The sequence below is a fragment of the Frieseomelitta varia genome, unplaced genomic scaffold (assembly GCF_011392965.1).
Source record: "Frieseomelitta varia isolate USP_RPSP 00005682 unplaced genomic scaffold, Fvar_1.2 scaffold_823, whole genome shotgun sequence".
Taxonomy (NCBI): Eukaryota; Metazoa; Arthropoda; class Insecta; order Hymenoptera; family Apidae; genus Frieseomelitta; species Frieseomelitta varia.
This window is the reverse complement of record NW_025110616.1, coordinates 374632-391505: the sequence shown is the minus strand read 5'-3', so window position 1 is coordinate 391505 and position 16874 is coordinate 374632. Positions and strand designations below refer to the sequence as shown.

The 16874-nt window shown below is 43.1% G+C and overlaps 1 protein-coding gene across 1 annotated transcript in view; it reads right to left on the bottom strand.

The window, feature by feature from the left end:
* The window catches only part of LOC122536361 (transcription factor SOX-5), a 166596-nt gene that overhangs the window by 127707 nt on the left and 22015 nt on the right, over positions 1 to 16874 (bottom strand). The window lies entirely within an intron of this gene.

Below are 16874 nucleotides of genomic sequence, written 5' to 3'. Positions count from 1 at the left end.
GTTTGAGTAACAACTCATTCAAATGCTTATGGATACTTACAAAGTAAAGATTGTAATTGGCAAGAACGGAGCGCGACTCCTTCTTATCGCCCCAGTTCCATTGTTTCTCGAGCTTTAATCATCCAATTATACTTTGCAATAAACAAGTGGCGCCAACGTGTTTGAAAAAGCCGACGAAATAATCATCGTCGAACAAATCGGAAATAACAACCGTATCAGTCTCGAAAGAAAAATTCCACAATTCATCATTATTATCGATGACTTCTTTCTGACAACCACGTTATGACCTCCTTCTCGAAATTTTTAAAACCATCGCGTTGTTATTATCTACTTCTTTACCTAAAGTTTTGTTAATATTTCACGCTGCTTCCACAGCACTGTGTTCCAATTTAAATTCGTACAAGTAAACTAATCGAATTTATTTGCAATCCGTCTTTCTCTTTTATGACTTGAACACAACTAATACCACGTGCTACGAATACATTAAACCACAAACAACAACACGTAACATTGACATTCGACATTTAACAGTGACTTTTATTCATGAAAATTAGATGAAATCTGTTACTTTGAAAAGCCGCCATTTCATGTGCAACGACCTGATGGATTTACATTTCCTGGCAAAACATTTCCCCTAAAAGAGAAAAAGAGATGAAACGGGGAAAAATTTCTCAGCGGGGGAGGGGGCGAGAGAATTGTGAATCACGTCGTTCCCGTGGATACGCGTACCGGTCAAATGATATCGAACGAGCGGGTTAAAGAAAAGGTCGACGAGCTTTGGCGAACGATCGAAGATCCGAAGGAAGTCGAAGGGGGGAAAGTCGCGATGTACTTGCGTCCGCGTTCTGTGTCCTTAGCCCGGAATGTGGCTGCAAAGCCGCGTCAATACGCTCGCCTGTGCTAGGTAGGTAGGTGCAGGGGCAAGGGAAGGAGGATGACGCGAGAGAGGGTGGCAGAGGCGCGAGCGTAGGAGCGCCTGGATGAGGGTGGTTCTTGGGTGGTGGCGGGAGAGAGGGCAGACGACGGGGAACGACGACGACGACGACGACGACGACGATGTCGAGGACAGAGAGGAGGCAGAGGGTTGAAGGAGGTGTTCGAAGCGAGAGATCACTGCGCCGCCGATATTACAGCCAGCTCGAAGATTACCAATATCCTTGAGAGGCGCTCTAGCCTTGTCATAAAAGACGGAGCTTACGGGGATATTAGGTGGCAGGTCCGCTGGCAGCGACGGGCATCACCATCACCGACGTCCGACCACCTCACTTTTCGCAACTTCATTTCGGAGAACACTAAAAATACAGAGGGAACGGCCATCTCGCGGATACGCGAGAGACGGATATTAGCCGTGATACGGGTATTTGCGCTTGCGAAAAGACCGTTGTATCATGTACGATGCGCGTGACCCGGGAAAACGAGCCAGAGGGGGCGAACCTAGTTGCGACTCTCCCTCGCTGGATACTTTCGTACAACGTTGGCGACCCTGTGATGGGTGATGGAAGGGAAGCAATTAGATCGAGGGATAGCTGGATCTTTGGGTAATCTGTCTCGTAGTTTCGATACTTTCCACGTAGTTTGAGAAGAAAAAAAAGAAAAGAACAAATTAAAGGCAAATTTAGATTGGATCCAAATCGAAGCTGGTGTCGGATCATAAATTTCACAGCGCCGGCCAGTGCCTGTGGTAAACTAGAATTTCGTCGGCGGCCAGGAATTTGCATGGGACGATGGCATGGCCGAGACAAGACAGGAAGGCGAGTCGTTTCGGGCCCGATGGAGGAGCAGCTAGGGATTGATAGCTATCTGGCGATGGTGGAGTGCGCCTGAATCCTTAATAGGAAATCGACAGAGTTATTACGTGGCGAGTGTTGGGGGTCTCTGCGTAAGGTCGCGCGCCTAACGGGCCGGCCATTGTAACGACGCTTTGTGCAACGTCACAAAGCTTTAATCCGCGAGCAGATCTGCTAATGTCAACATCGTCCTGCCTCTCTCTCTCTCTCTCACTCTCTCGTTCCGTCCGTGTATCGGCGAGCGGCCGCCCGGATCCACTGGGGACAGCGGCTAGACCTCAATAAGCGTCCCATAATCCACCCCAAGCTGAATAATCGCCATTCTCTAAGCATTGTATCGTTTCCTCGTGAAAGCCTCGAGCGATTTGCGGGATGGAGGTACACACGCCGAGGCATTATACGCACATGTCCTTTGATTATAAGTATTCATTGCGGTTGGTCCGGACTGCGACTTCGACCTCGATTGATACAATCCCGTGTGTCTTTGAAAGGAAACGCGCTCTCGGGAGGGCGGGAGATGAGACGATTCGCGAATTGAAGCGGTGATTGAGTCGTTAGGATGGCGAGATAAGGCATTCTTTTGTCCCCGTTTGCTCGAAGGTAGTCGCGTGGAAGATGTACGATCCAGCTTGATGAGAACATTTTTCGACAGATGTTGGAATCTGTCGCTTTATAATTAGAAACGATCCTCTACGACGATCTGTGAGAAGCTTCCTTCCAGTCAGTCATCGATTTACATCCGCGTCCAATATTTTCACCACGAATTTTCACCTCGCTCCCAAACACAACTACTGTCCCCCGGTGAGAAGTGGAAGCTGTCGTCATTTTGAATTCCGCGCGCGTCCCGCAAGGTCAAAGTACCGACTCATTTGCACGACAGAGCCGGCGTTAAACGTAATTTACGTGCCGGTACGAGCGCTCTAATTCCTCTGCCTTTGCAACGTCCACTAATACGTGTACTCCGCTCTCGATCGAGAGAAGGAAAGAACCCGAGTCATCGCGCGGCGCAACGCGCGTCGTGAGGATTTGGCGATGATCGTTTCGACGGATCAGACGACCGATCGTCGCAATCGCCGGCACAATGTAATTACGCGGCTCGTGAACGACGTGGGGATAAAGTAGTAGGAGGAGGCGGAACAGGAACACGAGGGATTACACGTGGCGTAGTGAGAGGCAGCTTATTTTGACATTCTTATCGGAGAATCAGAGTGCGGTAATCCCCGAGGCGGCGTGTGTAATCTCACCCCCTCTTTCACCTCCGCTTTGCCCCTGCGACCGAGTCGCTCCCATGCCCCTTTTGCCAACCCCGTGCCCCTTTTCGACCTTTCCCTAACTCATGCCCCTCTTCCTCACCCCATCGCGTCGTTCCGTCCTTCTCGCCCCTTTCGGGTGGAGTTAGACTCGCGATTTCGCCGGATGCATCTCGTTTGCTACCCTCTTACGCCACCTACCAGCCGGTAATCTGCTATTAATTGCCGCCACAAAGAAATCTCGCGGGAGAGAACTAGCGTTGCTATCGGATTCAAATTTTTCGACTCGAATGCACGGTTAGTTCAGCGGTCCTGTGGTACGCATATCCCTCGGGATATATAATATTAGTAATGATGAAAAACACACACACAAAAAAAAAGAGTTGAAATAAAAACACAGAAACAAAGTTACAAGGAGAGTTTACAAGGAGAGACTTGTCTGAAAGTTCTTCGTGAATGAAAGCCTAATCAAGTGATACGAAAGAGAGAGAAGGTCAAAACGAAAAACTGTAATTATGCTTTTTAAAATACGATTTGAAACGACGATTTTCGCCGATTTTTATTATTATTTATTTCCAACGTGCTCGTTGACGCGCTACCAACATTATCGCGTAAAAATGCCGAAAAACATCAACGTTGTAACCCGTTTCACCGGACAGGGTTGAATTAATGGAATTGGTTGAACGAATAGGCGTGATTTGTTGGTAGCTGCACGCGGAATTGAACGTCGCTAATTGAACGACAGCGGGATCGGCGTTAGAAGCGCGGAAACGTCAATTGTGCTGGCTGGTTCGCGATTTAAGAGACTGCGTCTCGCGTCGCAGCGAGCCTAACGATTCGCGTGTGTCGTTTCGCTCGATTCGACGATTGCTCGTTAGAGCGGCCACTGACAATGAGTCTCGCGCTTTTACGCTGGTTCGTCAGTTTTCTCGTTTTTCAGAAATATCCAAGTGTTGCTGCTTATAAAAACAAGCATTATTTGTACATATGTGTACGACTTTCGTACATGTGCAATTCCATATATATCATTTACACGACCTATGTAGTTACTAATACTAGAATTTGGATTATCCATTATATTGATTACACATTTGTAGAAGCATTTTCTTTTATTCCGTAATCCGACGGGATAAAAATCCTTACAGAAATTGATAAATATTACTCGCGTAACTTGCTGTTTGTAAAACCAAGTAATATTCGTAAAGACCTTTGTATATGCATTGTTTGTACAACCTATGTAATTTCTAATCCCAGAATTTGAATTACCCGCTTGCAGATTTATAGCAGTGACCCAATGAGAAGAATTTTACTAAAAAGTATAAGAGATAAACTGTTCTTTTCGACATCTCTTGATCCTCGATTATTCTCGTAGAAATGAACGTTGAGCATTCGACAAACAAAAGAATAGTTTAGAAATATTTAACTATCTTCTATCTTCTATTTTTTTTTTCTTTAATGTCGCATCGACAGCGAGGTCATTAACGACGACGGTGCCATTAGATATGAGTGTAGTAGTTTATGTTTTTTGAGGTATTTTAGTACTTTTTGTATGTCATTTTGAGAAGTCAGGTTTATGTTTGCGTTGACTCCGTATTTCTGTCTTTGGATTTCTGTGGTGTGGCATTCATGCAGTATGTGGGTTATTGTTAGTGGATGGTTATTGCAATGAGTGCAGGTGGGTGGTGTAGTTTTTTTGAGTTTGTGTTCATGTGTCAGCTTGGTATGACCGGTTCTTAGGCGTGAGATAATTATTCCTTCTTTCCTGTTGGTTTGCTGTTTGCTGGTGAAAGTCTTGGATACTTTTGTGTAGTTGGGTGCTTTTGGTTGTTCTCCATGTATTGTTTCCTTCATTTTTTGCTATTTTTAGTCGTCGCAGAGGAAATATTTAACTAAGACGGTGAAAAATTCGAAAAACTCGTGCACGTGGCTCTCTACTACCTTCGTAAAACTTCACGCCGCTGAATCACACGATGCGGTATGCAAATCATCGGTACAGAAATCCAACAACCCTATCCCCCCCCGTGGTGCAATAGTCAGAGCGAAAGTAGCGATCAACGTGGCCAGCAGAGTTAATTGATTAAGCAGCAATCATTCGAAGAAGGAAAGGTAGCAAGATCGAATATCCCATCAAGGCGAGCTACGCCAATCGGTCTTTTCCTTGTTGGACTTTCCAGTCCAAGTGCTCGACTGTTCGCCAGCACTGGAAACGCGAGATATCGCGTCGTCCCGAGCGACGCGTTTCACCTCGCGGCGAGAGGACGTCATCGAACGTCAGAATCCTCGAGGCTCTCGACCAATCCGCGGTTTCTTCGCGCTGACGGAAATCATTAGCCGGCGTAATAATCGACGCTCGCGAGAACCCGGAGCAACGTTTCCTCATTGCACGGCGCGTATACCGTTGTTCGATCAGCGCGATGTGGAACGCGTGCGTGCGTAATTGGGAAATTGACGCGGCTATCGAGACGCTTAACGGTTCGGTTTACGCTCTCTAATCGACGTAACTTTCAGATCGATAACGGTAAAAACTGGCAATGCGAATTCGATGCGATTCTGCTTCCGTTTTCGAGAGTTGTTTTCCGTTTTTTTTCACGGAGAGACAACGGGGCCGGTTCGAGAATTCGCGCGACATTTTTCGACTCGTAAAAGATCTAACAATGAAATTTGACACGAATATTTAGGAAAAACGATGTACTGTTTTGTTCACTTTATAAACAAATTTGTCAAATTATTTGCATATTCTATTTAACATATTCTATTTTATATAATTTTATTCTATTTGATATATTCTATTTAACATATGTTTCAATTAATTTCGATCACGGGAGATCGAGTAACTTTTAGATTCGAATCAACGAGTGTTTGAAATACTCGTCTAGTTACGCTCTGAAATTAAATTGTTGTATTTTCGACCCGTTTGCTCCAACATGTTTGCAATAAAAATCGACGATCAACACAAACATACGATACACGATTGAGTTTCTCTGTCGCCGAACTTTGCTAAATGAATTTTATTAGAGTAATTCGAGTTTTCAGAAATGTTTGCAATGACGTATTTCTAAAAACATTATATTATTTCTCAAGCACGTGTATGCATTTTTCGCACGTGATTATACACCTTTTTTTGGTATTTCTTAATATATTTCATGCATGTATAAATTTATTTATATTATTTTATATAAATATATAAAGTTATATTACATATTTATTATATTATTTTATTATATTATTATATATTTATAAAGCTATATAATTTTATATAAATATATAATATATAAATATAAAAGTGCCCAATACGATCATGTACGAAGAACGTACATATGTACGTATACACATATTAAAATATATATACACTACGTTCTTCGAAGTGAAAGGGATTATAAAGAGATTTTTATTAAGACGCCGGTGGTACGTATCGAACCGAACCGCGATATCGAGAAACGGGCAAATAAAGCGGTCGAGACGCATCGAGGATGATGTACGAGCATCGTGGCCTGAGTTATTAACTATGTATACAAATACATAGCTTTCGTTATTAATGACTTTGGTCGCGGTGCTTCAAGACGGCCGGTGCCACGGTGCGTGAAAACGACCAGCGATGCGTCCAGCTCGATATATAAATCGCGCCATCGGCGCAGCGTTTCCCTCCAACCCCGACCGACTCACTCTCCGCCGAGTTTCAACTAATTAAAATTTATTAATCAACGAAACTTACTATCGAACAACTGCTGTTGCCAACAGGTATCGATGCCGAATTGCTGCTGAGATTTCCTGGAGCTACCACGACAACTGTGACTGCTCTGGGGAACTTTCATTATTCTCCGCAGTGCGTAGAGACGTCTCTAAATTTAATTTGATTTGTGTTATTTAGCATAACCGTAACAGCGTGAGTGCTTCGTTAGCCTAGACAAGAACAGATTGCGATATTTAGCGGATTGTCGAGCGTTTCGTACGACAGCCAACCCTGTCGCAAAATGTGGTAAAACGAGACAGACTTGAGAGACTGTCGTTACTCGCAGTTCCGTGAACAATGCCAATGTTCACGCGCCATAGACTTGGACGTAACAACAACGCGAGGTATCCTAATCTCAGACGAGACTATCAGCCAGCGTAGAGACGTAAATTTAGAGAAGCAACGACACGACGCATCGATGTTCTTGATGTACGGGTCACGCCTCTTTGACGGCGTGAAACGCACGTTAGTCCCGGCCGCTGTGATAAATACACACTGTGCGCGCCGAACTTTTTCGCGGCCACATCCGGCGCATCGACGTGGTCGATGACGGGATCTTTCCCGCGTCGACCAACTCTTTCTCTCTGCTCCTACAAAATCCGAGCGTGTGTTTCGCGACTGCGGACACAGGCCACTCTGTTTACAGTTCGTGAAGAATCTGACGCATCTCTGCACAATCGATAATCTAATACTATGTAATACTCGAGGAATTCCGGGAGAATTCTGTGATATGTGGGTGTAACGCCAATTTGTCGAGGGCCGCGCATAGTTTGCATATTTCTTTTCATCACTTCAGTGTAACCTGTATTATTTATTATTAATATTATTATTATTGTATGGTGAAACGATACAAAACTGCATCGTGCATCACGAAAGCTGAAATACACCAAAAAAAAAAAGTTGTTATGCTGTTGGTGGGATACTGAAGATCTAATTTTTTACAAACTTTTGAAATCAAACGAAACTCTTAATTAAGGCGAATCATTATTGTTTTCAATTGGATGAATTATGAGAAAACGTTCGTCTTTGTTGACTCGGAAGGTATTTCACCGTGATAATAAACTGCCAGACCACGTGTGATAAAACAAACGGTGTAAAAGATTAAAGAGCTTCTTGAATGGGACATTTACTCCTTACTCTCCAGATATAGACCCAAAGTAACTAACAACCGTTTCTTAATAGAAAAAAAATTCTGAGGAGGTTCAAATGACTATTGACGAGTTTTTCGCACCAAAAGATGACACGTTCTACAGAGGAAGAAACAGATTAATTTTTTTATTGTAAAGAAAAAATGATTTTAAATTAAAAAAAGAAGACAAAACGTTTCCTTACACACTTGCAATTATCTTTAATTCTTACAAACAATAAGCGTCAGTTTAGAATTTCAACTGGCATTGGAACAATTCTCGATACGGACGATTTACGTTACACGATGGCCAACCATGGTGGAAGAGGTGAGCCAACGTGCCTAACCAAAAAGATCAACGACGAGCTTTTCACGTCCGGCAAAAATCGGACGTCGATGATTAAATGTCGAACGCGAAACCGCGCGTCCACGTTCGTTTCCCTCGGCTGTTTCCTCGCGCGAAACATAAATCGAGGACGTCATAATTTAATGGAACATCGTTGTAAGACCGCGAGATGGATGACTACCACGGAGCAAGGTAACCAGTTCTAAACGTTGGCGTTCGACACCAACACGCGACGCCCACCTTTGTACCACGTACGTACACGCTGCGCGTATTTCAGACAATAATAACTTAGACACGTGTGGACCATACGTGGCATACGGCAGATAGATAGACGCGACGGGGATTCAACGCTGCAGCTACCGTTCGGTTATGTTGTAGCCTTAATGCCCGACTTACCAACGCTGCGCGCCACTCACGGCCAGTTTTCGATCAACTCGCGCGAAATCGACCATCGTCGCGACGTTTCAGCCTTCTGCGTTTTTCGTTGCCTTGATGCTGGTTGCAGAGTTTCGTTTAAATGGATCCTTTCAATATCTATATCTAGCATTAAACATTTAATATTGTTCGCAATCGTTCGGGCACGTGTTCACCATACAACGCTCTAACGTGGAATATAATAAAAATGATCTACGGTTACGCGACACACACAAGTATATAAAACAATAGAAGAACGAATATGGCATATATTAAGAAATATTAGTGGACCGCTCAGTTCAGAAATGTCGCAATTAGTGATTTGGTTGTAGTTATGATAAATAAATTGATATCACAATACTAGAAATAAATAATAACTCTGTAATTAATTTCAGTGGTTTATATAAAAATGTTATCAACGTAACAAAATATATAATTACTAATGATAAATGTCAAATGACGAAGATTAAATAATGAAAGTTAAATAACGAATGAATAATTAACATGATGAATGTTACCACCACTTGCGAAGGTTTTTCCTTTTTCATTCGTCTTTCTAGCTAACTAGAACTCGATGTAATTTCGAGCGTGAAATGACGAATTTTGACAACGATAATGAAACGTGCGACAAACGGGAATGAAGTGAGCAATATTCCCTCTTTGTGCGAAAAACAATTTCCCAAAGACGAGTCTGTCTTGGATTGGAACATAATTTTACGAGGAGAAACGATCGGACTACCCCCCAAAAAAATGGTCCTAGAAACAATCGGAGAAACCAGCGGCTACGTCACGCGTCCGATCTCTTATCTATACAGAGATTTCCGCAGATTTCTCGGAAGGCAAGATCCGTACCAAGGAATTCGTCAATTCTCCCCCTCTTAATTAAGTTCGCAATTAACTCTTAATAATTTGCGTGCGCGTTATCGATGGTTCGGATCTGGTGATCGAGGAACCGATCGGGAGAGAAGAAAGAGGAGGGGAAGATAGGTGAACGAGGCAATTCGTTAATGAATCGCGTAAAGAATAACGATTGCATTGAAAGCGAACCAGGACGCGGTATTCTTCTTTCGGGGGCTGGTTTACCGCCGGGCCGTTTAATGAAACATCAATTCGTTGCACGCGAAATATCAAACACCGTGCGCGTACTTCGTTAAGCGGCTCTCCGCTGCCCGGCGCGTTAAGCCACCGCCGGCACCAGCAATTAATACTCGCTGCATATTGTTACCGAATCTCGTAAATCTCGCGTAACGATCCCATAAATCGCCCCGGCCGGCTGCATAAATAAGACCGATTATTTGCTAGCGAGATTACCGGCCGTGATCGACTTCTGCACCTCCGTTCAACATCAACAAAAGTAGATCATCCTCCCTCACTCCCCCCCTATTCTGCTCCCCCGGGATAAATCTGAGCATCCAAGATGCCCAAATCGAGGGAGTGTTTACAATCTCTAAAGAAAGAATCGTAAGATCGCGAAGATAACTTCAAAGCGGATTAATCCGGAGATTCTAGTGTTTGATATTCTCTCTGTATACATCATTAAATTTGTCGTTAAAAAAATACTAATAATAATAAAGTGTGTCTTCAGTAATTTTCGAGATATTTGAAAGAGTATGTTCTAGATCTGAAAATATTTGAGAGTAGTTTTCACCCTTACAGCTGATAGAAAAAAAAAGAAAATACGTGTCAAATATTTGTTCGAAAGCTGCATTTACTCCAAATTTCATCGAAACTAACGCTAATTTCACCAATTTAGACAAAAACTGCATTCTTAGTCATTTCCGAGTCGATAAAAAAAAGATATCAAAGGTTTCTTCGAAAGCTACATTTATGCTAAATTTCATCGAAATCGGTGACTGACGCTAATTTCACAAATTTACACAAAAACTGTATCCTTAATAATTTCCGAGATATTTGACAAAATATACAATTCTGGATCTGCAAATATTTTCGGGGTAGTTTTCACCCCTAAAATATAGCCGATAAAAAAAAAATACGTGTCAAACGTTTCTTCGAAAGCTACATTTATGCCAAATATCATCGAAATTAGTGACTAACGCTAATTTTACCAATTTACACAAAAACTCTATCTTCAGTAGCTTCCGAGAGATTTGACAAAATATGTTCTGGATTTACAAATATTTGGGGGTAGTTTCCCTACAACATTGCTGATAAAAAAAATACGTGTCGTAATCTACATTTATGCCAAATTTCATCGAACATCGGTGACTGACGCTAATTTCACAAATTTACACAAAACTGTATCCTTAATAAATTCCGAGATATTTGACAAAATATACAATTCTGGATCTGCAAATATTTTTGGGGTAGTTTTCACCCCTAAAATATAGCCGATAAAAAAAAAAATACGTGTCAAACGTTTCTTCGAAAGCTACATTTATGCCAAATATCATCGAAATTGGTGACTAACGCTAATTTTACCAATTTACACAAAAACTCTATCTTCAGTAGCTTCCGAGATATTTGACAAAATATGTTCTGGATTTATAAATATTTGGGGGTAGTTTCCCTACAACATTGCTGATAAAAAAAAAATACGCGTCAAATGTTCGAAATCTACATTTATGTCAAATTTCATCGAAAATCGGTGACTGACGCTAATTTCACAAATTTACACAAAACTGTATCCTTAATAATTTCCGAGATATTTGACAAAATGCATCTGCAAACATTTGGGGGTAGTTTTCACCGCCTGCAATATAGCCGATGAAAAAAAGAGTACGTGTCAAATATTTGCTCGAGAACTACATTTACATCAAACATACTACATATTTCATCAAAATTGACACACTTGGGTATACTTTCTCGTTAGAAACAAGAGACGTGACCGTTGATAAGTGGTTCGGTTGCGTTCGGTAAGAATCGATCGAGCCAAGGCCTGTCTTAGCTCGGCCGGCGACAGAACAGGCCGCTGCTGATTCCCCCGAGGGAGCCGCGGAGTGGCTCCGAGACCGATTAGATAGATGGCAAGCTGGCCACGGAGTATTCCGCGACTGGAGAACGAGCGGGTAGCAGCCATCGTCAGTAGCGACCAGGTAACAGCCAACAATCGAAGAAGAAGAAGAAGAAGAAGAAGAAGAAGAAGAAGAAGAAGAAGAAGAAGAAGAAACGGCGGCGGTAGGCAGCAGGCCTGTAGCGAAGCGGCGGCGGAGGGGTGGAAAGGGGGTGGTGAGCCAGAGAGCGGATAGATAGCGAGGGAAGGATGGAAGAGGGAAAGAGGTGTGGGACGCGGATAGGAACGGGAGGCAGCGAATAAATACTCGGAGATGTAATCGCCGAAGGAAACAAGCGGCGGGATTGTTCGAAGGGAATAATTGAAAGCGCCGCTTGAGCTTCTCATTCCCATTCCCGACGGCTGGTGCCGCCGCTGCTATTGCTGCACCCGGCTTGCTACTGCCCGTAGCTGCCTCTGCCGCTGCGGATGCCACCGGTAGCTACTCTCATCCGGCCACGGCCGCTCTTTCTCTCTGTGTACACACACACTTTCTCTCTCTCTCTCTCTCTCTCTCTCTCTTTCTATACAGAGGTCTGTGGCTGTGCGCTCTCACCGCGTGGCGTGCCGACGACAGTGGCGGCGCTGCGAACGTTCGACGGAAGCCGATCTTCTTCCTCTGCTAGATCATCCTTCTTACTCTCTCTCTCTCTCTCTCTCAGTCGCTCGATCCGATCGAGAAAGCTACCGTGATCGCCGCGCTCCTAATGTATGCACGATGCCGCCGCTGCCGCAAACTGCCTCTGCTCATTAACGCCCGGATCGGCAGAGAGAGTATACTGCTACGCTATTCCGTGTAGATATATGTATATGTATGTATGTAAGTACGTTTGCAGACCGATCGTCGGTCTGTTTGGACGCTGCGTCGACGTTCGTGTGAGTTTGCAGAGGGGCGATCGCGCTACCAACGACCGCGATCCGGTCTTCTTCGCCGATCCTGTCGCGCACCAGGGGGGGAACTGCGATATAGACCTCATGGTTTGTCCTTGGTCCTGCATCGGCGCTCTTTAACCACGCAAATAAAACAGACTGCCGAGGGACGCCGATGCTCGATAATTCGCAGATAGCAGATTGGTTTCCCCGTACGAAGTTGCCTTCTACAGGTCAGTTTGATGTTTCAAATTTCGGGTAGACGATCGAGAGCTAATGAGATTCCCTGTGAATAACGAAAGTGTCTCGAAACAGATCCGAGATTCTCCGTCATTCTCGTTATTATTATCTTACCAACGCTCGACCGGTTTTTATCATTTCTCCTTTGTTGCTTCGAACAGCGTTCTGAAGAACGTTCGATCGTGTAAAAAAGACGGTCTTCTAACCGTTGCATCTTTTTATCGAGGTTGCGACACCGTGACGTTTTCATGAATGATGCATCAGATCATTGTTTTCCGCTCTTTGTCCGACGCTTTTTTACTCGACGAACGTCAAGGATCATCGGTTATTATTATCATCGCGGCAAAAAAAAAAAAAAAAAGAACTAAGCCGCGCGTACGATCACGAACGATCTCGAAAACGATCTCAAAGCCAAGTGGATGAAATCATCGGGAAACTTTCAGTTTCGCGGTAGATTAGAGCCGGATAATCCGCGATACGGCCGAAAGACGGCGGATTTGGTTGCCTTTACGAAACCAAACGCTCGCTCAGCAGTGCAGTTCAACTTGGAGACACATAATTCGTTCATTTTGCGAACGAGTACAGTTGAGAATGCTAGCGAGTTAACGCGTGCTAACCGCGTAGCTAGAAAAATCGGTGCATACCTTGACACGCGAGTGATTGATTGTTCCTTTAACGCGACATTTGAAGTCGCCAGTTCCTCGAAGCGTTCAGAGATACACTGAATAATGCATGTCGATCCGCACGACGACAGTTCGGTGAAAAATTGAAGAAACTGAACGCGATGAAATGTATGTATCTATTGAAAAATAGGAAAATGACGAATTTCAACTTTCGACGTTGCAACGTTGCGCACGTTGTCACAAATATAAACTCGGCAGAGAAAACGTTGAACAATTTTTTACGACGCTGCGTTACAACTTTACGAAGAGACCTCGACATAAATGTTTAAAAGCAAACGATAAATATCTCAATGGACTCGGTATATACGAACTGAACGTTTGTTGAAATTCATTTCCGAGTCGAATGTCGCGCTTTTGCTACAATCATCTTCCGATGCACTTTGCAGCGATCTGTAAATGAGCTATAAATTTCAATTTATCTACGTAAATCTTTCCACCGAACGACGGAAAGATCTCCTTTCTTCGTCGGATTCATAGAAAACCTCTGGAAAGAAGAGTCGAGGAGGGAAAGGAGAAATGCACTTTGGAAACGGTGCACAATCGAAGGTCATATTTCATCCGTTTACCCGGCCGAGCTACCCCAGCCAAACAGACCCGCCGATCCACCTCCTCCTAGGTCTATCCCATCCGAGAGTTTCGGGGGCAGGCTTCAATAATACAGACGCTGGGAAATTGTGATCGAAGGATACTATTGGAAAGCGATACCTTAGCCGGCCTGCTGAATAAGTAATGGAACAATATTTTTAAAACGCCTATAATTCGTGGCCGAGTCTCGCCTTCGCCCTATGGCGGACCCGTATTTATCGGCCCGTGGAGTATAAACGCGGCCAAGAAAGAAGAACGATCGTTTATGGCGGAGAAGGGCGACGCGGTCTCGCGTTTTTACTCTACAATCGAAATGCTGGCCCCGCAGCCGGATTATTGCGGCCATTTATCCCCCTACGACCTAATGTTTTAATAACAACGTCCGGCGCACGTGCGTTCGTTTTCTCTCGAAAACCACCCTCGCTTCCTTCATGTGCGCTGCATCATGGCTTCTATGTAACAATAAGAATCATATCCATCCGCGTCCGCGAAGATATTGTTGTTTAAAGTCATCACGTTCTTTTCATCAACCTTGAGTCTCTTTTTGAAACTGAATAGTTATATAATATTGTACAATAAATTATAGAATAAATATTAACTTGGATAATTAAGATTTCATTAATATATATTATATATATATTAATATTGTTTTTATTAAAAATTAAATTAATAATAAAAATAAGTAAGTTAATGAAAGTTTAAAATTAATTTAATTTTAAAAATTTCACATAATTTAAATTTCAAAATAAATTTTCACATTGTATGTATTATAATTTATTTCTATTGAAAAAATACTTTAAATAAATCTTTATAATTTTATTTAAATATTATAATATTATAATATTTAAATATATAATAGTTATGTGGTAAACTATTTACTCTTTATATTATAATAACATTCAATTCAAATATATAAATTAATTTTATTTTAATCTTTTACAGTTTATACTAAATTCTTTTTGTACTCGATTTCGTGAATAATTTCAAAGTTAAAAGTTCTACTTACACATGATTAGTTCAATTAGTTCAGAAATGTAAGTGAATAGACTATGAAAAATATATCATGTTGGAAAGGAACATTTTTCGTAAATATTCACGTCAAATTTCCTTGTGATGTCATTCAAGAGTCAATAGTTATTCAAAAATGAGTTATTCACTTCGATCGAATTTTCTTCGATGAATCGCCGATTTCCCGAAAAACGAACTTCACGGTTACGAAAGCGAGCGTGAGTGCGCTTTACACGAAATGCCGCTTTTTATATTTCATTTTAATCTCGCACGTGCAAGTAAAAACGAGTACTTGCCATCAGGTTGATCTGTCGATCTATAAATAAAACGAAGCAACGAACGTCCGATCGTGAAAAAGATCTGATCACCAGCTGATCGAACGAACATTGATCCATTCGTTTGTAATTACGATCTTTCGGTAGAACGAGCCAACAAAAAAAAAAAAAAAAAAAGGAAGAAAGAGCTTGCACTTGCGAGTTTGCATTTTCTTCAATTCGTCGAATTGAATGGTGGGCCATGTTTGCACGGTGATGGATAGTTGCCCGGAGGAGAGATTTTTCCGCGTGGGAACGTTGGCCGTGATTTTCCTCGCGAGGCTCGAAAGTACGCTTTCTATGATTCGTTCGCAGAGTCGCGAGTCCCGGGCGCGTAAAAAATTAAGACGTCGCGCGCTTCTCGCCGGTGAAATCACCGGAAACCGACTTAATAATCCCGCTTGCGAAAGCGTCTCGAGGCGCGCGAAATACGCATTATCTGCGAGATATGCAAACGAGCGATATATATATATATATATATATATATACACACACAGACATCGATTCGATGAAAGCGTGCGACTCGCGACGAAACTGCCAGCCTTCGTCCTCTCGACAACGCTGTTAGGCGAGTGTCTTTACGAATAATTGTCACAAATCTAATTAGTACCTTCTTTCGAGAGTTTCAAATGACTCTCGTCTCGAAGAATACGCCTCGTCCTCGCGACAATAGGCTTCAACCGGTCTGTGCTATTGGCTCGGGCAGGCCAACAACGACATCGGGGCACCGCGTCGCGGATCGCTCGTTAAAATCGGCCTGTTTTACGATTTCGATCGGCTATAAAACTTATCTGGAGAGCTTTCTATTCCATTGGTATGTATAAAGGCGGATGGACCCGACTACTTTCACGTGCCCGCATTGGATTGTCGTGAAAGCAGGACGCACTTCTTGCGTACGTTCGCGCGCACACACACACACGTACATGCGTGTCGTCGGTGTTTATTGTACTTCTCGTTGTATCTTCTTAAGCGAGACGAGCGCGGCGGACGCACACACACTTCGTCGTTTATCGACGAGCGCGTGTACGTGTGTGTATATACGTGCGAACGTGGACGACTACGTTACGACAACGCGATGGCAAAAAGTAGCCCGAGGGATAGGAAAAAAGAACAGCAATTTATTGCTCACGATAGCGAACACCCGTACGCATGTACCACCTTCCGTATAATACTGAGAGCCAACTCGTCGCAGCTCTCCGAGAGCGTCCTTCTTTTTCTCTTTCGTCGGCGTTCTCGACCTGCCCTTTCGTTTCAGCCGGAAATCAACGCAACGTCTTGTCGTTTGACGAAGCCTCTGTTTCTTGTTTAGCCTGCACGAACGTAAACGCGCGTGATAAGGAACAGCGGGTAGAGCCTTGAAGCATTCTTTTGTACAGAGCAGAACGTTCGTTAGGAATTTGTCATACTACGAGGCGTGTTCAACTCGCGCTGTAAAACTAAAATTGAATAGGAATTTTATTATTTGAATAATTTTGAATGTTCATGGTGTTTTTCCATACGAAGCGCACAAA